A 26,313-nucleotide genomic window follows, 5' to 3' on the forward strand; every position below is an offset into this window, starting at 1 on the left:
CAATCGATAAAATTGCGCATATGCAATGCACTCGACATAGCCTTGCATTTTGCGCCATTACTTTGCCTGACAAAGACCTCATCTCAACAATTGTTTAAAAAAATTCTCAACGAAAAACACTTTTGCAGCTCGATTTCTTGGGTCCGACCGGTAGGACGGTATGCAAGCTATCATTAACTGTGGTACAACTGCTGGTGATTATATACCCCGTTGTATTTCAAAAGTCAAACTGCGACAATTTCAATTACGCTTAGGAGGTAATTAACTTGATGTGACCTTTTTCTCATTTTTCTAAAACGAAGCCAAGTTCGCGTACATTTTCGCAATTAACGCATCCAGTTCAGAAGACATTTCACATGAGGTATCAAGCGTTTTTCTTCCCTTTCTCTCCAGGATTATACAGGGAATGGCTTAAATGAAAATACTACAACATATAGCGAAAATGTCCTGAGATATAACTCTCTTGACTGGGTTGAGTTCTCAGAAGGAGATATAATAATTATAACAAGAACAGCGTAGTGAAGAAATTATGTAGCATTATTCACACATCGACGAGGAATAGCATCAAACAATTGTACAGACAACACATTTTCTTTCTGGAAACAAAGCTCAGGATAAAACTTAAGTAAGTTTGTACAACGCTACTAACACATCCGAATGCAATGGACCTCTATCACGTGACAGTACTGAGAAAACGTCATTACAGTACAACTACAATTAGCATGCGTGGACAGATGGCTTTTGATAGATGAAGTACCACTCTGGGCTCCTTTCTTTGTTGTCCCCTCCCGTGTCCATCTCTCCTCTACGTGACATCACAGTACCAATCTCATGGCCTGGTGACGCTCATTGTCCCTTCAGCTGCATCTCCTCCAGTATTATTCTTCATGGAGTTTCTCACTCTAGCTTCTCTAGTCTCAAAGTTCTGGTTTAATTACGCGGTCTTCCACATTGTCTAAAATCCACTGTTATCACTTCTATTGTCATTGCAAGTCGGTCCTCTCCAGTACGTCTTCACACTTGGCTTAATGTTGGAACGCTCTCCATTTGTTAGTGTTAGTCTTCGTTCAACATGTATATCACTCAGTATGTCGTAATTGGACACTGCTCGATTATTCTTACCTTGTGCGTTTCACTATTTGTAACGTGGCTCCTCTGCTTCAGTTTTCGTTCTATCTCTCTGGAAGGGGCAGCCACCACTCGTCTCGTGGGTGCCAGCATCCTCCGGCAGTTGCGCTGGGACTCTATGATACATTCTTGTTCTTCGATAATTAAAAAATCTGCCTTTCTACTTCTTCGCTGTTTGAATTAATATTTATTTGGGCTGTGTCTTGCGGCACTCGCTTTTGTGTAGATGTGACCTTTTTTGCATGTCCGCGTGAGTACAGATGACATCATGCATTATTTTCTGTCACATGTTTTGCTTTGCGCATGTCGCTCAAGATGTTTGAACTGCGCCCGCTGGCCGATTTTCTTTCCTTGCTGTTTTCTTTGCCAATCAAGCGTGGGGACGATACGGTGTCGTCCTCCTTGGCTGTGTGTCCGGTATGGGGCCGGGTACGTGCGTCCCAAGCTCTCCGTTCTTTGTTCTTTTTGAGTTAGATTCTTCAATGGTGTTTTCAGAACATGTTTGGTAATACAGTCTTCTAAATAGATCAATGCCTCCAATGGTTGTGTTTAATGTCAGTGTGCGTTTGCGAGGGAACCGGTGAAACATTTGGTCCTTCGAGCTGGATCTGACAAGTTTCGACTGGTAGTGTCAGCGGTGGTAATGGCGTTTCCGCCACCACCAGAGTTTGTGACTAGTAGTTTTACGCCACGCTATTATGGTACAAGCGTGGGTGAAACTCCTGTTGAGGAACTTGAGGACCGCTGGAAAGACTTGATTCGTCCCAGAACAAACCTTAGTAGACGCCGCACGCCAATAAGTAACCGCTTCCGAACACTGATTGCTTGCTCGTCGCCGTCTCGCCGATATTTGCAGCCTGATGTCCGTGAATTGGAATTTGTACGGTCAGAGCTGAATTCGATTTTAGAAATTATGCGCAGCATGTTGGAATCCTAAGGGAGTGAACAACTGCTGAATGAGTTGGACGAGTGGGAGGCGAAGTTTGATAAGGAGAGTGCTGGTGTGATGGCTGCGATTTTGGATTCGCCTGTTGAGTCTGTTTCTGGCCAACTGGCATCAGGCCAACAATCAGCAGTCGCAGAACAGGTTACCCTGTGCCACCATTAACATCACCGCACATGCGGCCTGTGCCACCGATCCCAGCACCACACACACGGCCAACACCACCACCGAAGCCACGTGTAGTCTGAGCAGCAGAGCAACGTCAGTTGGCTATAGTGCTCCAATGAGTAGACTTTCTGAGTGGTTTCCTCATTCGGAACCTGGTGTGGAGCCCCAAGTGCATGATTGGCTTGTTAGTATGCAAAGCCCGCATGGGGTCAGTGCTTAACACCACTTGAAGCCGCTGGAGCTGCCCAAGTTTAGCGGAAACGCGCAACAGTTTGTGCGGTGGTGTCAAACGTTCAAGCGGCTGGTGGATGAGGATCGCTACGTATCCGACGATTATAAGCTGGCTAGGCTAAAGGAGGCGCTCCAAGGAAGCTCGGCTGAGGACATTGTGGCCCAGATGTTTGACGGGCCAGGCGCATACTGTAAATATACAAATTTTCGGCAGCTATTTAATTTTGCCTATATTCGGCACCGACCCAAAACGCCTAAATTAAAACGCCGATGAAATTTTTCACAGCATTTGTCGCAATACCATGCCCTCTACCCCACGCCGAAAATAAATCGCCGCCGAAATATCAAAAATCGTGAAGTGCCGAAATTTTGCAGCGCCGAAATTTTGTATATTTACAGTACGCTCCTGCTTGGGCAGAACTTGAGCAATGGTATGGGGGAGAAGACCGCCACCTGGCACTAGAGGAGAAGGCGATCCTGAACCATCCCAGAATCGCAGACCGTGATTCAGAAGCCCTGCGGAAATTTGCTGTCAAGCTCAGAAATGTGCTCATGAACCTGGACTTGGCTGGAGGGAGCTATTCCTAAGTGCGGTACAGAAGCTACCCAGAAGTGTAGTTATACGATTTCACGAACCACATCTAGACAGCAAATGCAACGCAGCCACATTGTCGTTCTGGCTGGTAAAACGGGTCCAGAACGCGAGCCGATGACATCTTGGCGACAGTCGGCACAGAGAAGTTGAACAAGACACCTCCTGCGGTCCCGCCAAAGCCTAGGTCATCTGCTGTGTATGCTGTGGAGCTCAGTACTCAGCAGTGTGCCAAGTTAAGCAAGAGCCATGCCACAGCAGAGTGTCCGGAATTCAGGGCGCTGACAACCAAGCGCCGCTGGGACCTGGTCAAGCGTGCCAAGCTGTGTAGCTGTTGTTTGGAGCATGGGCACTGGGCGCGTGAGTGCCAGAAGCTGGAATGTTTCCACTGTGGAGAGAGGAACCACTCACTTCTGCACTACAGCAAGTCAGTGCAGCCACAACAAGCTGCAGCGCAGAATCCCGCTACAATACGGTCAGCAGCTCCGGCACCTTAGCAGGAAAGTTCTCACCATGCTAGTGTCAGCGTGCCGCAGACTGCCGCTTTCGCTACCGTGCCGGTGAAGATTATTGGTCCAACTGGCAAGTCGGCAATCTGTACGGCGGCCATGCTGGAATCAGGCTCGACTGCAAGCTTCATACGGGAGGATGTAGCCCATGAGTTGTACATGGCAGGTGAAGTTCACATGTTGAACACATCCACGACTGGTGCGCAGCAGACCTGCAGCTATCGGGAACTGGTCAAGGTGCAGATGGAATCCATTGATGGAACAGTGTCATACCCGCTCAAGGCATGCGTATATGATCATGTGACCAAGAAGACGCAGGTCGCCGACTGGAGCCGGTACACATCCAGCTATGAGCATCTGAAGTTCATATACTTTCCCGAAATCTCCAGCACCACGGTCGACCTCCTGATTGGTCTAGACATCATTAATGCCCACGCATCACTCGCGGAGTACAGAAGCAGCAGCGGTGGACCAATTGCCCGCAAGACGCATCTGGGATGAGTGTGTATGGGCCCAACGCCCAGTGCACCCAGTGATGACGAGTTGTCCGTCAACTATGTTCATGCTTTATACGGCGAAGGCAGCATAGACAGCCTGGTCCAGAATTTCTGGAATCTGGAGGCAGTCGGTATGAAGCACGAAGGCACCTACATCACCTCTGCAGAGAAGCTGGCTGAGGAGATCTTTGAGAAATCCATCAGCTTCCATGATCAGCGAGTCACCATTGCAGTCCCATGGATCCACAGCAACGGCAAGCCTGGTGTCACCGCTAATCGCGCCATGGCAGACCATCGCCTGTGCATGCTAGGGAAATCACTGGACAAGCGTCCGGAGCTGAAGGCAGCATACGGCAAAGTCATATGTAGCCACATTGACAAAGGCTATGTGCGCGCAGTGTCGGCAGCAGAGGTTGAGGCAGATGGCGACAACCAGTGGTTCCTGCCGCATTTCGCCATTGTACGAGATGACAAGGCCACCACGAAGGTACGTGTCATCTTTGATGCTGCTGCCAAGTACGACGGCACGTCGATCAAGGAGTGCATGTACGCTCGACCCGCTCTTCAGAATGACCTAGTGAAAGTGCTTCTGCGGTTCCGCAAGGAGCCAGTGATGCTCACGGCGGACATTACCGTGATGTTCCTGCAAGTCGTGCTGGCTGAGCAAGACCGCCGATATCATCGCTTTGTGTGGGACTCACGTGTATACGAGTTCGAGGGGTTGGTGTTCGGCATCAAGGCGTCTCCGTACCTGGCATGCAAGGCGCTACAAGTGGTGTGCCCCGAGACAGCCGACAAGTATGGCCCTGCCATATTGCAGATCGTTGACCGAGACATGTATGTGGATGATCTGCTGCGCTCTGCTGCGCTCTGCTGTCTCCGTACCGGAAGCCATCCGCACACAGCAGACAGTACAGGACATCCTTGAGCAGGGCAGCTTCCACCTCCGCAAGTGGCTCAGCAATAGCTCGGAGGTGATGGACGGCGTACCGGAAGCTGACAGCTCATCGCAGCTCGCAGCTAGCATCAATGATCATGATAACTGTGTGCTACCATCAGTCAAGACGCTAGGCGTGATGTGGTCGGCAGAGGATGATACCTTTGCCTTTGACTTCAAGCCGCCTGCAACAAAGAAGCTGACCAAGCGAGCCGTGCTGAGTAAGATGGCATCTATATTCGACCCAGGCGGACAACTAGCTCCCTTCACGATTCGCTCTCGTGTCATGTTCCAGGAGCTGTGCATCCTCGGCGTGGGCTGGGATGATCCACTGGACGCTGAGCACATGCGGAGATGGACATCCTCGTTTAGCGAGCTGGGAGATCTGGCGCCGATCCGTGCGCCGCGCTGCTTCAAGTGTCCGGGTAGCGAGTCGTCTGTCGCTACATTGTCGCTGCACGTGTTCACGGATGCTTCAGATGCCGCCTAGACCGCTAACGTGTACGTTCGTGCTGAGTACCCAGATGGCAATGTGCGAGTGACCCTAGCACTCGCCAAGGCGCGTCCATGTCCCATTAAGAAGATGTCGATCCCGAAGCTGGAGCTGAAGGGTGCTATGCTTGGTATTTGCCTGGCCCAGACAGTGAATGACGCGCTAGATCTGCCGAAGGCTGATGCCACCTACTGGTCCGACTCGATGAACGTGCTTCGTTGGGTGAGAACACATTGCAGAAAGTTTAAAGTCGACGTGGGCAACCGGGTAGCTGAAGTACAAGAGTATTTAGCTGGCAGCCAGTGCAACCATGTTCCTGGAAAGCTGAACCCAGCCGACAAGGGCACCGGAGGCTTGACAGCAGCCAAGCAAGCCAGTGATTCAGTATGGTGCAGGGGGCCCGAGTTCCTCGTCCAGCAACACAATCAGTGGCCCTCTCGTCAGATAACCGTGCCAAAAGAGTTGCCCAAAATGGTAAAGCGAGCGCAAGTGATGGCGTTCGCTGTGCAGCAAGGTTCAGGGGAGGTGTTTCGTCTCCACCCCGACAACTACTAGTCATGGAAACGACTAGTAAGATTGATGGCCTGGTGCTACCGTTTCATCAACCGCGGGCGTCGACGCCATGCTAGCACGAGAGGGGATCCGGAAGCAGCAGTTACAGCAGTCGACTCTGTGGAGCTGAAGTCTGAGGAGCTAACGTGCCAAATGTAACTGGTATGCGATTGCACAAGCAGAGAGCTATCCCGCTTCGTATCGGCAGATGACGTCAGGGAAGCCGCTGCTACGGCTGAATCCAGTGCTCGACAAGGACTACCCATGTGTGCTACGCGTTGGAGGTCGTCTGAAGACTGCCAGCCACTTGCCTGAGCATACCCGGCATCCGATAATCCTGCCCCAGCACCATCGGGTTACTCAGTTGATAGTCGACACCGAAGATCGCAAGTGTGATCACAGTGTGGGCCCAAACCAACTCTTGGCAAACCTGATCCTGCGGTTTTGGATCATTCGTGGCAAGGTTGTCGCACGATCTCACCGTGCACACTGCGAGCTCTGCAAGAAGAAGTGGGCCACTGTGGCTTTGCAGCAGATAGCACCGCTCCCGCTATTCCGAACAGCTCCACCGTACCGGGCATTTTCAAGAGTGGGAGTTGACTATGCCGGTCCGTTCCGGACAAAACAAGGACGTGGCAAGACCCAGCTCAAGAGGTACCTCTGTGTCTTCTCTTTTTTTGCAATCCTGAGCCTGTCATTTCGAGATGGCGTATGGCCTGGACAATGAGTCGTTTCTGCTAGCATTCACCCGTTTCTGCAAGTGCAGAGCCGTGCCAGCTGAGGTCGTGTCAGACAACGGGACGAACTTTGTCGGTGCAGAGCGCGAGCTAAGAAAAGCCGATCAAGCGCTAGGTTCTAATGAAGTGGCCGCAAGTATGGCCAGCCAAGGAGTTCACTGGTGCTTCAATCCACCTCTCGCTCCGCACTTTGGCGGCGTATTTGAGTGTGTGGTCAAGGCAAAAAAGCACGCAATGATGGCAACTCTGTCCCAGGCCAATCTCACTGATGAGAAACTTGTAACTGCCATGGTGAGTGCGGAAGGCCTACTCAACTCGCACCCGTTGACCGCTGTCCGGATTGACGTGGATGATGCCGCACCGCTAACACCGATGCACTTCCTAGATGGACAGTGCGAGCTGACTCTGCCACTAGAAGAAGTCGCTGAGTTGCACCCACAGCGTCGTTGGCGGCTCCTCCAACAGCTCCTACGCGAGGTATGGCGGCGATGGCTTCGAGAAATAGTGCCTCGGCTGAATGTGCTTCAGCAATGGTCTCGACGCAGCCGGAACATCAAGCCCGGTAACATTGTCCTCTGCATTGTGGCTTGTGGCTTGCCGCCAGTGACTATCCAGATATGTTGATTTTATTGTATGCTTTTTCTCATAGGTTTGACAGATTGGTGCCGTAGTGTACTCCAGTCGGCTCCGCTCGAGCTTTGTTGCGGTCGTGAATGAAATTACTTGTTTCTGTACTCCAAGCATCCTCTGTAATATAATGGATATTGACTCTCCCTTCCTCTTCTTCTGGCACGCACCAAATAATTCGGTTACGAGATTAGCGCCGCCAACCCTGCCCGATTTGTAGAGTGTGGTATAAAGTGCTTTCTTAACTGTATCTGGTCAGGCGTAGTTGTACAATCGAATATGCTCCAGCTTGTAGTAATTGTGCTATTTCTTTACACCTCTACAGGCAATGTTTGCAGTTCCAGTACTTTTGTGGGGTAGGGTACTACACTAGTTCCGCTTCCAGTATATCCATTGTACAGCGTCGGTGCATTATTTGTGCGGCTGTGGATGAATCTACAAATTCGTGTAAGCGAAGCTATCTTTGTGAACGCGCGTATGGCACACTGTGTGCTGGTGGCATAACTGTGTTTCGGAATGAGTGTGCTCCGTGTTTAGAAGAGTATCTCTTGGTCGTTGTTACTCTAATCGTGTGGCACATTCACACTACAATTCTATGAGTGCTAGTTTAAAAATACGTTACGAATTTGAGCAATTGTTACGTTGTACAGCAGGTACAAACAATTAATATTTACATACCCACCGGTTTTCGTTTCGGAGTCCCGCGCTGTGACTCAGCTAATTTCTATTTTGTTTGCCTTGTATTGTCTGACTAGGGGCGCTGCCACCCCGTCGGGTGCAAGCACCCTTGGACAGAAGCACTTCACTTCACGACAAGTGTTCATTTTCGTTCTCCTCTTCTGCTTCTGTGGCACAGTTTGAACTTTAAATGTGTGCTATTTCCGTACTCTGCTCTCGATCAAACCATGCGCTGATCGATCTGCATAATTATTTATCTCCCGTTGCCATGACTGGCATTAGTACAGCGCTGCGTACTCACTCGCTGCTTGGCATGCTTGCAGCGTGTCTTTCTTCTGTTGCAACCCAGTGCCTGTGTGCACGGGACGGGATTTGCGATGCCACATCAGCGTTGGTGTGTCGTTGTGCTTCGTTGTTGTTTTCTTTTCGCTGAGTGTGGTCGTTAAAACTGAGAAAGAACGGGTCGTTGACAAAGCGTGGTTTCGATGTGCATACCCTCCTGTCAACTCCAAACTACTCCGCAAACTGTGCGGGCGGACAAGTCCTGTTGTATCTGTCTTACTGAACGCATTGTGCGTTGTGCTATGTTACAACGGTCTTGCCTGATGAGTGCATTGTGCACTGAGTGTCGGCGATGATTCCTGGTGTAACTGTCCTAATTGACAAGCACATTATGCACTGTGTGGTAAAACTGTGTTTCTGGATGAGTGTACTTCGTATAGTGTGTTGCTGAACATGTCCTGTTGTATCTGTCTCACTTGATGAACGCATCGTGCGTTGTGCTATCCCAGAACTGTCTTACTTGATGAGTACAGTGTGCGCTGAGTGTCAGTGTTGATTCCTGGTGTAACTGTCTTAATCGACGAGCACATTATGCGCTGTGCAATATCATAATGAGTCCCAATAGAACTGGCTCACCGAAGGAGTGCATCCGGAGCTGTGCGACGTCTGACGAATCCCGGTATGTCTGACTGGAAGAGTGCATTGTGCGCTGCGAGGTGACGGTGGATTCCCAGTATAAATGTCTTACTGGAAGAGTGCATTGTGCACTGCGAGATGACTGCGGATTCCCAGTATAACTGTCTTAATAGAAGAGTGCATTGTGCACTGTGAGATGACGGAGGATGCCAAGTATAACTGTCCAACTGGAAGAGTGCATTTTGCACTGCGAGATGACGGAGGATGCCCAGTATAACTGTGTTATTGGAAGAGTTCATTGCGCACTGTCCAATGCCAGACGAACCCCTCTAGATCGGTCGCCCGGGATGATTGCGTTCTACACTGTGCGACGCCAGATGAGTGCCCATGTAACTCTCTCACTGGATGAGCGCCTTATGCACCGTACAACGTAAGGCACGTCCAGCCCGGCAGTGTCCGCCACCTCCCAATATCAATGTCTTACTAGTTGACGTATTGTGCAATGTACGATGTCAGTTGAGTCTCTGTACGATTGTTTCAACGAATGAGTGCATAATGCCACGTACAATGTTGGGTTGAGTCCCAGTAGAATGGTCTTACCGGATGTACGTATTGTTTACCGAGAGTTATATGTCGAGTTCCAGTATCAGTATGTCTCATTAGAGGAGTGCTTTGCATACGGTGTGGGGTCAGCTGTGTCCTAGTCAACATGTCTTACTGGAGGAGTTCATTCCAGTATGTCTTACTCGCTCATCCGATTGTGTACTATACGATGTCAGATGAGCCCCACTCTAACAGTCCTTATGGTTGCATTGGGTAGTGTGTAATGTCCTCCACCTCCCAATATCAATGTCTTACTACATGTAGTTGACGTATTGTGCAATACGCGATATCAGTTGAGTCTGTATGAGCGTCTCGATGAATGAATGCGTTCGCCACGTACCAGGTTGGACGGGTCCCAGTAGAATGATCTTACCGGCTATACGTTTCGGTCACCAAGAGTAAAATATTGAGTTCCAGTATCATTATCTGTCCTATTGGAGGAGTGTCTTGCATACTGTGTGGTGTCAGCTGTATCCCAGTAAAAATGTCTTACTGGAGGAGTTCATTCTATACTGTGCGAAGTCAAATTTGGCCCACTGTACTAGTCAGATTGGACAGGTGTTGCGTGCACTTTGCAAAACAGATCAGACCTAACTTACTGGCTTCTTGCATGGGCTCTGTGTGTTCTGTGTGAGGCCTGGCGGCACTGTGTGAATATTCCTGGATTAATTCCAACACTTTTATGCTGTGAACTTAATCATGCCGGCCCTATTGGTTTTCACTTGTCCCGAGTCTGTTTGTGGCACAACCCTGTACATTATTCTTGCATCCAGATGACTTACTCTGCTGTTCTGTGTACTTTTCCTGCTTGTTCTTTCTCCTTTCTCTTCTCTACTCCCTGCTTTAGAGTACTTCAGGGGTTGGCTATGGGAGGATTGATTCTGTTCAGCCCAAACTGAACCGATATATCTGCTATCTGTGATCTTTATAGTCGCCACTTGCTGTTCAGTCAGGTTTGAGAATCAGATGCCTTGTTCATGTGCACTGCGTGGAAGTATCACTATCACCTACCTGTTATTACAGTGCGGCCAGCACTGCTCAGCTCTTCACCGAAGCAGCCACTATCATTCGATATGGTCAAGTCTTGGCTGGCCAGTTCCTGACACCTGAACTACTATAGACACCCTACATGCTCTCACATTCAGTTTGGTGGGTTGTTCCTCATCACTGAACTGGGACATACTGCACCAGATCAGGGTGCTAGCTCCTTGGACTATGAGCAACTTTGTGTACGTCATATCCTACTTGTTTTTGTCATGTATTCTCTCTGTCAGTCTCCCTGTTTTGTTTGCATCTCTCTGCCTTCTTCCTCGTTGTCGCCGCGCTTTGCTTTTTCTGAGTCACATCCGGCTGCGGCCAACTACCCTTCACTTTGTGTGTTGTCGCTATTGCTGTCTATGTCTCTGTGTATGCCAGTATGTGTGGAGCGAGAATCTAGAAGTTAATGGAAGAGGGAACAGAGTTAGAGCATTTTCGTCTTTTGTCTTTAGTTCGTAGCCTATCCATTGCCCACTCCCAGCGAGTAAAGTGCAGGTGGACATTGACCTTCTCTTTGAACATCTGCAATTCTTTCCTTGTTCACGGGTTCAGCAGAACACACTGCGGGAGCTGGTTCCAGACCTCCACAACATGCTGAGGGAAGGACGAAAGTACATCATTCCGTTCATTCCGATCCAAGTGAACAGGCGTCCAGTGCGACTGTTGGCGCAACGGAACGCCTGCCGGCTGGTTGCCCTGTGCGACACTCTCGTGCGCTGTGTCCGGAGACGTTGCAGGTGCTGCATTCGTGAGAGAGAGAGAGTGTTACATGCATGTTAACTACAGTTAATACTACGCCTAAACTGAGATATAAAACTCATTGGTTGTGATTCGGGTGGAAACCCCCTAGAGGCTACCCTGCGTAAGGGCCTCGAAGTTGGAGAAGATTGTGTCACCATCAACCATTGTGATCAGCCATGCCAATGATGAAGAGGAAGTGGTCAACATTGACCTTACGAAGCTAGACTCAGCTCCTGTATTTCCGGACACTGCGGATGTCCACAACGCTCAGCCGAGCCCTGCCGAGAGTGACAGTGAGAGTGACAATAGTGATAGTGGAGCCTTCAGCCTGAAATTTGACGGCGGAGGCAGTCACTCAGCCCCACTGTGATATTGTTCCTGAGTAGTGGCGTCTGGAAGGAGAGGTGTAATAGATTGACTAAGTAACTGTCGACCCCATCTCATCTCTCTCTCTCTCTCTCTCTCTCTCTCTCTCTCTCTCTCTCTCTATTCCTTTCTTGATATCAAACACATTAACTGTTGATCACTACGTATCAATTATTGTTAAGCTTTGTATTATTAATTCGCGCTGTGTTCGTGACGTTCTTCCTTTTTCCAGTACTATTGTGCGCGCACATGATGACGTAGGTCGCCATTTTGTCCGTGTCATGTTGGTGCGCAGGCCTTTATCCTTTTTCTCTACCTCTTTTAGTTTTATATATAGAGGCCGAGTTTTCCGCATCTGTAGGAACGCCACCACCCATCAAGGATCAAGGCGCAGATGCAGCTCCTAAAGAGTCTGACGCGAACCGAATTTTTTTAAATATTTTATAAAAGTTTTATTTCTTCTTGTGCAAAACCAAGTAAGTAGTCCAATGTTTAGTGGGCTGTGAGTGTTGCATGTTGGCCAGTGTAGACAGGGTAGTTCACAACAACACCAAACATAATGACATCTTGCATGCGCATGAATGCTTCATTTGCATTACAATACAAGTGTCTCAAAGCAGCACACTATTCCCCAAAAGGTCGTTATTGTCTGTGATAGGTTCGAAGGCATGAGGGATAGGGTAAGAACTTAATATACAAGAAGACACAAAAATACGCCCAACCCTCTGCTGCCACCGAGAGGCAATTCAAAAGCACAGCACGGATGCCTGCAATGAACAAAAAACTGGTGCAACATTGGCATACCTGAGTGTTCTCCCCATGTGGGTTGGTAGATTGGTTTTGTTCAGGACAAGAAAGTACGCCACTGGAAATTCAACCAACCAAGTTTAGCAGAGACCTCTTCATGCAGATTTACACAAACCACCATTATTGTATGGGTTACGCACAAAGACATGACTGATTGTACTGTTCAACTATCTTACCTGCCACTGCAAGTGTAACATTGTGGAAGTGTACAAAATACCAAAGAATTCCAATCTAATAGCCGGTTGCTTTACAGAACCATAATTGTGTTCCGTACGATTTCACGTGAAAACATACACCGAACTTTATCAAGACACTGGACTTATAAGCATGTTTTGAGGTGATGCAAGGAACTCAATAGTGTTGTCTAGGCTATTGAAGATAGTGAAAACTGTTGTTCTCCTTTGAAAAAGTTTTCCAATTGTGCATGTATTATTGTGCGTGCAACAGATGAACATGCCGGAGATCTGGCACACATGCACCGGACCGGACTATGTACAACCGTATAATCTTTCTTTTCTGTTCATACACTAACAAGGATGCACCAGGGATATCCTGACTTACATTATCCTTTGGGTCCAACGAATGTCCAGAATTAAGTAGATGTTCTGCTACGGAAACATGACCATTCCATGCTGCATGGTGTAATGGTGTGCTACCATCCTGGAAGTAGCATTGTTAATGAATACAAACCACGTACACACAAATTCACATAAACATACACAAATACACACATACACATGCCGATTCCCAAACACATAAAATATGCATATGCATGAACGCACACACACACATGCACACGCATACACACACACACACACACACACACACACACACACACACACACACAAACACACACAATCACACACATAGACACACACACACACATACATACACACACAACCATGCAAGCGCAAAAACACACAAACAAACAAACAAACACAGTTAATGAGTAAAGATCACGCCGACAATGGCATAGGGATTTCTGGATCATTATCAATGAAGATTTCTTTGGAAATTAATGAACAGTTTCGTTGGAGACGAGAATGCAATTTTCACTAGTATACTTTCCTGCCTGATCATCAGGTGAAATACAGGCAAAATCCAATGAACATGGCATGGCTCATGTTGTGTGTGATTGTGTGCGCTTGTGCATGTTCATGAATGTTGAGCACACACACGCAGGCGTACACACGTGTGTGCGCGCATGAGAGCATGCCGTTTACTTTGCATATGCATGCTACTGCAGGTGTGCGTATGTGACGTATTTGTGTGGGCAAGGGGTACTTGTTTGTGAGTGTGATTATGTCTCTCACTCTCTCTTTCTCGCTCTCTCTCTCTCTCTCTCTTTCTCGCTCTCTCTCTCTCTCTCTCTCTCTCTCTCAATCTCTCTCTCTCTCTCTATTACTTTCTTGATATCGAACGTATTTACTATTGATCACTACATATCAATTCTTGTTGAGCTTTGTATTATTTATCCACGCTCTTCTCGTGACGTCCATCCATTTTCCAGTATTATTTTTCTAGTATTGTTGTGAGTGCACACGATGACGTAGGTCGCCATTTTGTCCATGTGATCTTGGTGCGCGAGCCATGATCTTTTTTCTCTTGCTCTTTTAGTTTTAGTTCTTCTTGTGCAAAAGCAAGTAATTGGTCTAATGTCGAGTGGGATGTGAGTGTTGGCACATTATTTCCGTTTGTCCATGGCAGGCAAGGACCTGAAGGTGTATGAATGCCTTGATAGGATCCGGGCACTGCGAACAGCAACCGACACCAGAGTTGGTGCAGTGTCCGCAGCTGCCACATTTGTGCAAGACAGTGTTGCCACGCTATCACCGCAGCTTTGCTACCATTGTGGAGAACCGGGCCACTTCAAAAGGCATTGCCCGAAGTTATCCCTAGAAGGGAATGGTACAAAACAAGAGCACCGGCGCAAGGACCTGTTCTGCCACTTCTGTGACAAGAAAGGGCATGTCAAGAAGGACTGCATGCTGAGACAAAAGTGGCTGGATACACATGGTAGCTGCTAAGTTGATGGGGCCTCAGTCTACTCCAAAGGCGTGTGCCTCCTGGCATCTGCATCATCATCGTGCCCGAAGCTACCTCGTGTGTTTGTTGAATGTGCTGGTCCTAACGTGAGTGACAGTGAGCGTGCTGCAGCAGTGATAGACACTGGCTCCACCCGGACGTTAGTAACAGAAGCCCTGCTGCATTGCCTTGGTCTCGATGTGACGCCACTGACGAATAGTGACAGTATTGTAGCGCTGGATGGCAACACCATGCAGACGTGTGGTACAGTGACCCTCACGTTTTGGAGGCATGACGGACCAGTGAGTATACATGAAGTGGTATTGAATGCTGTCGTTGTGCCTGATCTGTATGTAGTGGCCGCCGGCGTACTGATTGGCATTGACCTGGTGACTTTGTGTGGGCACCTGTCTGTAGAGTATGCGAATGATCAGCTTGTGCGTGTCGTAATTCGGCCCGGTCCATCCCACGCAGATAGTAGCCCGTCAGTGCAATTCGCATCAGCAGCTGTGGCGCCTCCTGAACAGTCTACACGATTGCTAGTGTATGAGGATCAGCTGACCGACGGTATGGCCCCTAGTGCTAACAACGAATTTCTCCAGCCAGTCGCCGATGACTCACCAATGCCTGCAGCTCCGATGCGCCCGCCTTCAAAGCTGTCTCATCATGTCCAAGTAGAGAGTGACGACAACGATGTCATCCTGAAGGTTGACGACGGCGAGATGCATTGGATGTCGGCGGAGAAGCTTTGGGAGGTTAAATGGGTATAGAAGTCTGGTGAAGAACCAAATGGCTGTGATGGTCCGGGTATCAGCGAGTACCCGCGGAAGAAGATGACCGCAGAAGAGGAGACACAGTTCTTCTCTGCTGTGGAGGAGTGGATTGAGCGAGGCTGGCTGGTGAAGCACGCCGCTGACACCCATGGTCGCCCAATCTGTGTCTTGTCGTTGATTGCTGTGAGTCAGCCGCACAAGACGTCTACGCCTGTGCGTCCGGTGTTAGACTATCGGCACTTGTACAAGTTGTTAGTGTCCCACCCTGGAACTAAGTTACCTGTGTACGCACGTGCGTGAGTGTGTGTGTTTGTGTGTGTGTGCGTGTGTGTTTCTGTGTTTGTGTGTGTGTTTTTACTATTATTCACAAACCCAACTCGTAAAATAAATAATTATTTGGACAAAAACAAACAGCTACTGAGCAGGGGCTGCACTGGGCAGCAGTGATGGTGAGGTACCAGGGGCTCCACCGACCAAAGGTCTCAGCTTCAATGCCACAAGCATGCACCAGGAAAAAGAAACAGAAATGTGAAGCAAAGCTAGATCTAGCTATGGGGAAGTAGAATGGGTAAAAGTACCGGTTGGTGTTTAGAAAAATAAAAACAAGATGAAAAGAAAGGTTCTAAGTTCGTAAGATGAAAAGAGATTGTAAATTATCAGTGTTTGGACTGATGTACAATGTGCATGTACATGTCAACTTCATCAACCAAAACTTATGAACTTTTTCATTAGATCTGATCATGATGATGATGATGATGATGATTGTGTGTGTGTGTGTGTGTGTGTGTGTGTGTGTGTGTGTGTGTGTGTCTTGAAGTAGCATTACGGTGATAATGCAGATTAATGGGTGCATGCAGCTTTGTGCTACCGCTCAATCTATGCTGCTGGGTTTAATAGTGCTGGCACTGCATGCTCATGATTTGCTGCTGGCTATAGTCTCTGTGCGGCTTGGCACTCTGCATGATATTGAATGCATCTCTCTACCTGACCTTGAACGCGTCTCTGACATTGAACGTGTTCATGCGTGTCGCTCGCCTCTGATGTGGAAAGCGTGTGGCGGCCCTATTATGACGTTTGCTTGTAGTGCTCAACGTGGGTAGCATGCATCGTTGCATGTCTTGCTAGAGTTTACTCTGCTAGATATTTCGATCCGTTCTGTGCGACGATCATTCTTGCTTGCTCGTAGTGTTTCACCCTCCCACCTCCCATTTCTCATCACTTATTTGCTTTGATAAAGTGAATAAACGGGGTGTTTGCCAGGCTCATTTCCGGCTACTCAGGGCCCTCGGTCGCCGTCCCTCGGACGCAGACTCTTGTAGATACTTGGCTCCGCCAACATTCTGCTTCGGCAGTGTCTACCCGGCCGACCCTGAATCTTCTCTCGTAGATACTTGACTCCGCCAACACTCTGCTCCGGCAGTGTCTACGTATTCCTTTCTGTAGCCTCTCACTCCGCTGGCCGGCACTCCCCCCGTACCGCAAGCTGCTGTGTGTTGTAGTTAATGTGTGTGTGTGTGTGTGTGTGTGTGTGGCCATTTCTTGGCAACTGTCGATAGCAGTAGTAGTAGTAGTAGTAGTAGTAGTAGTAGTAGTAGTAGTAGTAGTAGTAGTAGTAGTAGTAGTAGTAGTAGTAGTAGTAGTAGTAGTAGTAGTAGTAGTAGTAGTAGTAGTAGTAGTAGTAGTAGTAGTAGTAGTAGTAGTAGTAGTAGTAGTAGTAGTAGTAGTAGTAGTAGTAGTAGTAGTAGTAGTAGTAGTAGTAGTAGTAGTAGTAGTAGTAGTAGTAGTAGTAGTAGTAGTAGTAGTAGTAGTAGTAGTAGTAGTAGTAGTAGTAGTAGTAGTAGTAGTAGTAGTAGTAGTAGTAGTAGTAGTAGTAGTAGTAGTAGTAGTAGTAGTAGTAGTAGTAGTAGTAGTAGTAGTAGTAGTAGTAGTAGTAGTAGTAGTAGTAGTAGTAGTAGTAGTAGTAGTAGTAGTAGTAGTAGTAGTAGTAGTAGTAGTAGTAGTAGTAGTAGTAGTAGTAGTAGTAGTAGTAGTAGTAGTAGTAGTAGTAGTAGTAGTAGTAGTAGTAGTAGTAGTAGTAGTAGTAGTAGTAGTAGTAGTAGTAGTAGTAGTAGTAGTAGTAGTAGTAGTAGTAGTAGTAGTAGTAGTAGTAGTAGTAGTAGTAGTAGTAGTAGTAGTAGTAGTAGTAGTAGTAGTAGTAGTAGTAGTAGTAGTAGTAGTAGTAGTAGTAGTAGTAGTAGTAGTAGTAGTAGTAGTAGTAGTAGTAGTAGTAGTAGTAGTAGTAGTAGTAGTAGTAGTAGTAGTAGTAGTAGTAGTCACATCCTTTATTGCTGAACCCACAAATAATTGTGATACAAATTGTAAACCATCCGAGGAAGAAGAGAAAGCCATTAAAAATAAAAAATAAAACAAAAAAGGTTATTGTACCATGCCAAACGGCTATTATTAAGTCATGTACCAATTGTAATACATGACGTAGTATAGTAGTCAAGCACCTACAAAATACTTTGCAGGATAATATTTAAATTGCCTAGCATGCCTACAAATCCGCAGAGCATGCCAATGTTAAATAGGCCAACATATGAATGAATACCGAAGGCGGTTACATGGACAGAAGGCGACATTGGTCGAGAAAAGATGGGCCTATTCTCTTCCTCAAGTAAGACGCTCTGCAACCACGGAGGCACGTGATTGACCACCTCAGCAAAACAAATGCAATTTTGTAGTAGTAGTAGTAGTAGTAGTAGTAGTAGTAGTAGTAGTAGTAGTAGTAGTAGTAGTAGTAGTAGTAGTAGTAGTAGTAGTAGTAGTAGTAGTAGTAGTAGTAGTAGTAGTAGTAGTAGTAGTAGTAGTAGTAGTAGTAGTAGTAGTAGTAGTAGTAGTAGTAGTAGTAGTAGTAGTAGTAGTAGTAGTAGTAGTAGTAGTAGTAGTAGTAGTAGTAGTAGTAGTAGTAGTAGTAGTAGTAGTAGTAGTAGTAGTAGTAGTAGTAGTAGTAGTAGTAGTAGTAGTAGTAGTAGTAGTAGTAGTAGTAGTAGTAGTAGTAGTAGTAGTAGTAGTAGTAGTAGTAGTAGTAGTAGTAGTAGTAGTAGTAGTAGTAGTAGTAGTAGTAGTAGTAGTAGTAGTAGTAGTAGTAGTAGTAGTAGTAGTAGTAGTAGTAGTAGTAGTAGTAGTAGTAGTAGTAGTAGTAGTAGTAGTAGTAGTAGTAGTAGTAGTAGTAGTAGTAGTAGTAGTAGTAGTAGTAGTAGTAGTAGTAGTAGTAGTAGTAGTAGTAGTAGTAGTAGTAGTAGTAGTAGTAGTAGTAGTAGTAGTAGTAGTAGTAGTAGTAGTAGTAGTAGTAGTAGTAGTAGTAGTAGTAGTAGTAGTAGTAGTAGTAGTAGTAGTAGTAGTAGTAGTAGTAGTAGTAGTAGTAGTAGTAGTAGTAGTAGTAGTAGTAGTAGTAGTAGTAGTAGTAGTAGTAGTAGTAGTAGTAGTAGTAACAAGGCCTCTTTTACGGGCAAATGACGCATATGCGTAAACCAAAAGCAACAAGAAACTCAATAAACAATGTCCAACAAAAGAATCTGCTGACTGCAAAAAAGGACACAAGGTAAAACTCAAGTCCAATAGATCGCGTATGGTACGTATGTGTGAACAAACCAAAAGCCGATTGAGTGGTGAATGTGGAATGTGTAAGTTGAAAACTCGAGTCTGATAAATAGCCTATTGGGGGTATATGTGTAAAAACATCATAAACCAATAGGGTGGTGGATGTCTAATTTGTCTGCGTGTGAATGCTTATTTCGATCTGTCCGATAAACAAAACAAAACAAACTATTATAAAAGTAGAACCAAAAAAACAAAAAAACAAAAAAACAAACAAAGACATGCTCAAAAACAGATATGTCCGTTACGTCACAACATCCGTTTAGGATCGGCCACACAGCCCCATGCCACTACCGGAGCAGCCTGCACTCCGTGACAAACGAATTGCCACGGCGTACGCCCCGAGCTCCCCGGCATCCACGCAGACAGGTTACGGCCCAGCGGAGGAGGCAGAAGGCAATCCTGGCACGAAGATGGTGCATGACGACGGAGTACTGTAGGTCAGAGTGCTTCTCCACCACGCGCTGAACAAGCCGCTTCAGGAACATTCCACACTCTGCCCCAGCCATGCCATTCGTAGCAAACACCAACGGAGTGAAGGCACCTCGCTCGACGTCCGTGATCCTCTGGCAGTATTTTCGCTTCTTCTCCAACTCGTTGGTGCGCAGTTGGCCAAGGGCTTCCGAACGCGACAGCAGGGACGCTTTAGGGTGGGTGACCCTGACATCAAAGAAAGCGTCCTGCTGCCTTGTCCAGAAACCCCCGGCCCTGATGTCCAAACGAGCTTCAGCGCTGCGATTGGCGGTCCGGCCGGCGAGCACCTCGCCATCGAGAGGGAGCAGTCTAGGCTCGACCTCCACGTCTGGCACGACATCGCCAAGGACAGCCGCCAGGGTGTCCCGGATTTCGTCATGACGTGCCATCGGGTACCCCCCATGTGGACACGTCATCGAGTGGTGTAGGGTGGTGTCCGCTCCACAAGCGCATTTGCACGGGACATCCAGTGGCAGGTACCCATAGCGTATGCACACCGCATCTCGAAAGTCGGACTTGTTCAGGATTGTCCGGTGCGCAGTAAGCGGGGCACACGTCAGCCATGACGACACGCCCTTCTCACCGGCGATATCTGTGAGGCATTTCTGAGGCGGTGGCAGATCGGGATACAACGCCGCGACTAGTGCCTTCTGCGACTTCTCCTTGTCCTTGCGACGTGAGACCGCTCGCTTGCGGGACTCGGTAACGGCTGCGACCGACGGGTTATCACGAACCGGCTGGGTGGTGTGGACCCCAGGTTCTGGCCGGGTCACAGGTCCAGGAGGATCACGAACGGACGCAGCAGAAGACGCAGCAGAAGCAGTAGTAGTAGTAGTAGTAGTAGTAGTAGTAGTAGTAGTAGTAGTAGTAGTAGTAGTAGTAGTAGTAGTAGTAGTAGTAGTAGTAGTAGTAGTAGTAGTAGTAGTAGTAGTAGTAGTAGTAGTAGTAGTAGTAGTAGTAGTAGTAGTAGTAGTAGTAGTAGTAGTAGTAGTAGTAGTAGTAGTAGTAGTAGTAGTAGTAGTAGTAGTAGTAGTAGTAGTAGTAGTAGTAGTAGTAGTAGTAGTAGTAGTAGTAGTAGTAGTAGTAGTAGTAGTAGTAGTAGTAGTAGTAGTAGTAGTAGTAGTAGTAGTAGTAGTAGTAGTAGTAGTAGTAGTAGTAGTAGTAGTAGTAGTAGTAGTAGTAGTAGTACTTGGTCCGCCCAGTTAAAATTGGCGCTTATCTTCTCACTTGGTTTTTTGGTGTTCTGCCTGTGCCACACGGCATGGAACCACCGATTCACCATCCGAACATGACCATTGACCATTGCATCCGACGACATGGCAGCACAAACCATCACAGAAGTTGCGATCGGTTCGTTTGAGTCTTTTTGACGGAGCTGCCGCCGACGAACACTTCCGTCAGCGCAAGAAAACACTGCAACCTCCGCTCGAGTCCGTAAAATAGGTCAGGATGTTCGCATTTCAGAGCGATGGAGAATACAGTTTCTGTCTACTTCCAGCTGTCTGATGGCAAGAATTGTTTGTCCCGGGGAGGTATAGAAAAGCTGAAAAAGCGCTTCGCGAGCTTGAATTTTAGTGCTTGCACAGTACAGCGCCTAGTGAAGGGCTATCACCAGCAAATCGCTGACGAAGAAACTGCAGCTCATGTCGATGTATCCAGTAAGTGAGACCAATCCGGCGGACACACTTTGAAGCTCACAGAGGACAGGGCAAAGGAGCTAATCAAAGGAAACACCAAGTCCTGAGAGAAACACTAGTGCAAAGGACTTTCAGGAAACTAGCCGAAAAGCCTGGTGCACGGCGTTGTAGGTGCAGTACGCACAGGTGCTACATCAAGCGGAAGCTATCACTGCGCTGTATGTACAAGCACCAGCGGCTCGCGTGGGCACGGGTGCTGATCAGCAAGTACGACAAGCGCAAGAGGCGATTTGAAAAAAGGACACTGATATGGCGTTGCCTTTTTGTCTCAAACAAAGTCGCCTTATTGCGACGAACGGGGATAACACTTACAGTCAACATGCGGGCAGTCTCACTCAGCTTCTGAGGGGAAGGTGACAGGCACGCACTGCCTTTGAGCGTGATTCGAGACGAGGAGAAGTGGAACAAGCTATGAAACGACCCGTGCAGCAGCTGTCCGGATCGTACGTTTTGAGCTCTTCCTCCAGCGACGATAATGGCGAGGAGGATGTGTAACTTGCTTGAATTTTCGACTGAGTTGCTTACTGACATGTAAATAATCATGTATATAGTGCTTTGTGATCGTGGCTTGCTTCAAATATTCGTATTTCTTTCCTGAGACAAGTGTGAAGATAAGCGCCAATTTTAACTGGGCGGACCAAGTAGTAGTAGTAGTAGTAGTAGTAGTAGTAGTAGTAGTAGTAGTAGTAGTAGTAGTAGTAGTAGTAGTAGTAGTAGTAGTAGTAGTAGTAGTAGTAGTAGTAGTAGTAGTAGTAGTAGTAGTAGTAGTAGTAGTAGTAGTAGTAGTAGTAGTAGTAGTAGTAGTAGTAGTAGTAGTAGTAGTAGTAGTAGTAGTAGTAGTAGTAGTAGTAGTAGTAGTAGTAGTAGTAGTAGTAGTAGTAGTAGTAGTAGTAGTAGTAGTAGTAGTAGTAGTAGTAGTAGTAGTAGTAGTAGTAGTAGTAGTAGTAGTAGTAGTAGTAGTAGTAGTAGTAGTAGTAGTAGTAGTAGTAGTAGTAGTAGTAGTAGTAGTAGTAGTAGTAGTAGTAGTAGTAGTAGTAGTAGTAGTAGTAGTAGTAGTAGTAGTAGTAGTAGTAGTAGTAGTAGTAGTAGTAGTAGTAGTAGTAGTAGTAGTAGTAGTAGTAGTAGTAGTAGTAGTAGTAGTAGTAGTAGTAGTAGTAGTAGTAGTAGTAGTAGTAGTAGTAGTAGTAGTAGTAGTAGTAGTAGTAGTAGTAGTAGTAGTAGTAGTAGTAGTAGTAGTAGTAGTAGTAGTAGTAGTAGTAGTAGTAGTAGTAGTAGTAGTAGTAGTAGTAGTAGTAGTAGTAGTAGTAGTAGTAGTAGTAGTAGTAGTGTATGCACTTTTCGGAGGTGGATGCACTTTTCAGTGCTCCCGTGTTCTGTAAATTTGAGTGCCCAGTGTGCATTTCCCTTGGTTCCTTGGCTTGCGGTGCTCGTCGATATCTAGCCTGCTAGCTATCTAGCCTGGTCATTATCCTTTCAGCGGTAGTCCCTTCAGTTAGGGACTTGGAGAGCATCGAGAGTTTTGCGAAATTTCTACAATATTCTAGTCCCAGCCGTATTACAGTACCAGCGCTGCCTTGCTGGTGTCGCAGCTTCATCGCGCCCAGTGTTGGCGAGTGGCGTCGCACACACATCTTCAGCTTGTGGAGCGCGTCGGGTCAGCTTTCTAATCAGCTGGCGAGTGGCGTCGCACACACATCTTCAGCTTGTGGAGCGCGTCGGATCAGATTTCTAGGTCAGCTTTCTCGCCATGGTTACCGTGTGCATAGTTACCGTGTGCACTGTGCAGTTGTGATCGATCTCTAGCGCTCTGGTAGCATGTCGCAGCACGCTGGTGGATCGAAGCCATGCTGTGTGTGCAGCAAGTCGACTGGGAGCTGCCGTGGCTGCTCGTGTGCTGTGTCGGCCAGGGCCTGCGAGAGCTGCTACCCTGGTCGCGCGGGTAGGTGCCGCAATTTTGGCAATGCTCAGCTGATTCCGATTGTGCCGGTTGCAGATCCGAATCCAGCATTCCATTCGGATAGATCTCCTGAGAGGCCAGGCTTTTTGGGCAGAAGGCGCCGCTCATCACCTGGCGCTGTCGGAAGGGGCGGGAGTCATGCTCCGGATGGATCGGCCTCCAGGTCTCCGGTGGCTCGTGTACCGGGACGCCGTGGTCGTAGCCGTCGTGCACTGTCGCCCCGATTGAGACCCATTGATGGCCCTGTGCGTAGCGCTTCCACTCCACCGCACGCCGGGTGTGTTGATGGTGCTGCAGCTGCTGCTGTCTCCATTGCGGCAGTGGATGTCCCCAGTGCGGATGCCAATGGTGCCTCGACCCATCAGTTCAGTGATCGTGATGGCGCTGCTGCTTCTGATGCACCTGGCACTGCAGATTCTGGTGCTGGTGGTGGTGGCGGTGGTGATCCGTGGTCGTCCGGGACGCTGAATGCCGCCGTCAGTACCATCTACGATGAGGTGGTGCATTATAGGAGGAATCTCCTTCTCGTGCCATATGGCAAGTCGGGAAAAGAGTTTGTCCTGGAGTTGGCCCGTATTGTCCGTGGATTCGCGGAGGGAGCTGGCTGGCGCCCCATGGCCTGGAAAATGGTCACCGTTGCCTGTCACTTACTGCTCCAGAAGCCTTTGGGCTCTGGCAACGGCAGTGACCTGGCCAAGGTGCTGAGGGAGCGCCTGGTGTTGTGGAGAGCTGGCCGGGTTCAGGAACTCCTCGCAGAGGCCCGCTGCATCCAGGCCCATCTGAAACCCAGGGTTGGAGGTTCGGTAGGGGATGACAGGCGCATGCCCGACACCCAGTTTGCCAAGTTGGTCTTTGATGGCAAACTACATTCAGCGGCCCGTGGTCTCTCCGATGAGGCTGGGGGTGGAGTTCTTCGACTGGATGATGTTGTTGACGCCACAGGGGACAGGACGGTCATGGATGTCCTGAGGGAGAAGCACCCTGCGCCTGCTGACCTTGTTCCGGAGTGTGAGGTTGCTGGCGACCCTGTACAGCCTCGTGCAGCTATATTTGCTGGACTTACAGCCGATCGGATCAAGAAGGTCTCCCGAGTTGTTCAGGGTTCCTCTGGCCCATCCGGTGTCGATGCCGATGGGTGGAGACGAATGACGACGTGCTTTGATGCTGCTTCAGACCAACTATGCAGCGCCCTGGCGGCTGCTGGCCGGCTGATCTGTACGGAGCGGACAGCGGATGGTGAGATGGAGGGTTTCACTGCTGCGAGACTGATTCCCCTTGACAAGCGCCCTGGGGTTAGGCCCATTGCCGTGGGTGAAGTATTCCGGCGGATCATCTCACGAGCCATTATGCAGATTGTGGAGACGGACGTTGTCGGTATCACCGTGCCGCATCAGCTGTGTGTGGGCGTACCCTCTGCCTGTGAGGTTGGTGTCCATCACATAACATCACGTTTCGCCCAGGATGATGTGGAGGGCGTATTGCTGGTTGACGCCAGCAATGCCTTTAACAGCGTTAACCGTTCAGCAGCTATTTACAACATCGCCCGTACTTGTCCCGCTATGTCACTGATCGTGGGAAACACCTACCGAGAACCGATCCGGCTTTTCGTGACGGGTGGTGGTGAGGTTCAATCTCGTGAGGGTACATGCCAAGGCGACCCAATTGCCATGGCTATGTATGCACTAGCCATCATGCCCCTTATCCATCGACTGCAGGAGCTTGTCCCAGATGCTGAGCAGTTATGGTATGCTGATGACGATTCCGCACTGGGACGTCTTCGTGCTCTACGCAAGTACTGGCGGAGCATCAGCAACCTGGGTCCGGTGTATGGGTACTTGCCCAACCCCACGAAGACGGTGCTCGTTGTGAAGCCGGAAGTCGAGGTGGAGGCCCGGGATCTTTTCCGGGATACCGGCGTCTCTATTCGGACGGACGGCGCTCGTTGCCTGGGTGGTGCCTTTGGCACAGTCGAGTTCCGTCGTGAGTTTCTGGATCAGCGGGTTCAGGGACTTACAGCCCAGATGAATCGCTGTGGAGAGTATGCCACTACCCAGCCTCATGCCAGCTACGCCGTTGCCGTAAGATCCCTGGTGCCAAGGTGGAAATTTCTATCACGGGCCATGGAGTGCGGTCCGGGGGTGTTGGCACCCATTGACAGCAGTGTGACTAACAAGTTGTTACCTGCTGTCACTGGCCATCACTTCTCGGACGACTCCCCGCTGCGGCGTTTGCTGTCTCTGCCCTGTCGACGTGGTGGAATTGGGTTGCCAATCGCCTCGGTTGTTGCAGAGCATGAGCACCAGCGTGCCCTGCGTGCGACTGAGCCCATGCGGGATCTACTCCATCGCTCTCGCACTGAGCCTCAGAATATTGGAGCATCTCGAGATCCTCGGCCTGGGGATGACCATCCCATCCTCGCTGCCCTTGCCCTCGCACGGACTCGTGCTGTTGCCATGCGGCGGGAGAGGGACCGCCAGGCATCGGATCTGGCTGCTGCCGTTTCTCGTGAGCTATCGCCCCCGCAGCAGTTGTTAATCGAGATTGCGGGTGAGCCCGGCATATCGTCATGGCTGACGGCGGACCCGATGTCCCGGTACGGCACCGTGCTGAATTGTAATGACTTCAGAGACGCCCTCTGTATCCGTTACGACCTGGATCTCAGGGACACCGCGGCAACCTGTGTGTGTGGTCAGCCTGCCGTGCGGGATCACATGTTTGTATGCCCGACCGGCGGCTATCCTGGTGCGCGGCACGACAACATCCGTGATCTGCTCGCGGAGGTGTTGGTTGATGTCGCCCAGGACGTTGAAAAGGAGCCTAGGCTGGCGGCCATGCATGGGGAGGATCTACCCGGACGCCAGCTGAATCGCCAGGACGAGGCCCGAGCGGACATCCGAGCCAGGGGCTTCTGGACAAGGCAGCAGGACGCCTATTTTGATGTTAGGGTAACCCACCCTAAGGCGTCTGTGCTGTCTCGTTCAGAAGTCCTTGGCCAGCTCAGGTCTCACGAGCATCGTAAGAAGGCCGAGTATGGGCCAAGGATCGTCAACATCGAGCGTGCGTCATTTACGCCGCTTGTGTTTACGACGCAGGGCCTGGCGGCACCGGAGTGCGCGAAATTTCTATCGACGTTGGCGACATACCTGTCCAGGCGTCACACCGATATCCCGTACTCCATCCACA

The 26,313-nt window shown here is 48.8% G+C and overlaps 1 protein-coding gene across 1 annotated transcript in view; it reads right to left on the minus strand.

The window, feature by feature from the left end:
• Positions 1-26,313, minus strand: part of LOC135829454 (uncharacterized) — a 125,153-nt gene that overhangs the window by 50,556 nt on the left and 48,284 nt on the right. Inside the window, exon 3 of the mRNA XM_065341859.1 lies at positions 13,127-13,225. The gene's annotated coding sequence lies outside the window, so the exon portion shown is untranslated. The remainder of the gene's footprint in view (positions 1-13,126; positions 13,226-26,313) is intronic.

This window comes from Sycon ciliatum, chromosome 13 (genome assembly GCF_964019385.1).
Source record: "Sycon ciliatum chromosome 13, ocSycCili1.1, whole genome shotgun sequence".
Lineage (NCBI taxonomy): Eukaryota > Metazoa > Porifera > Calcarea > Leucosolenida > Sycettidae > Sycon > Sycon ciliatum.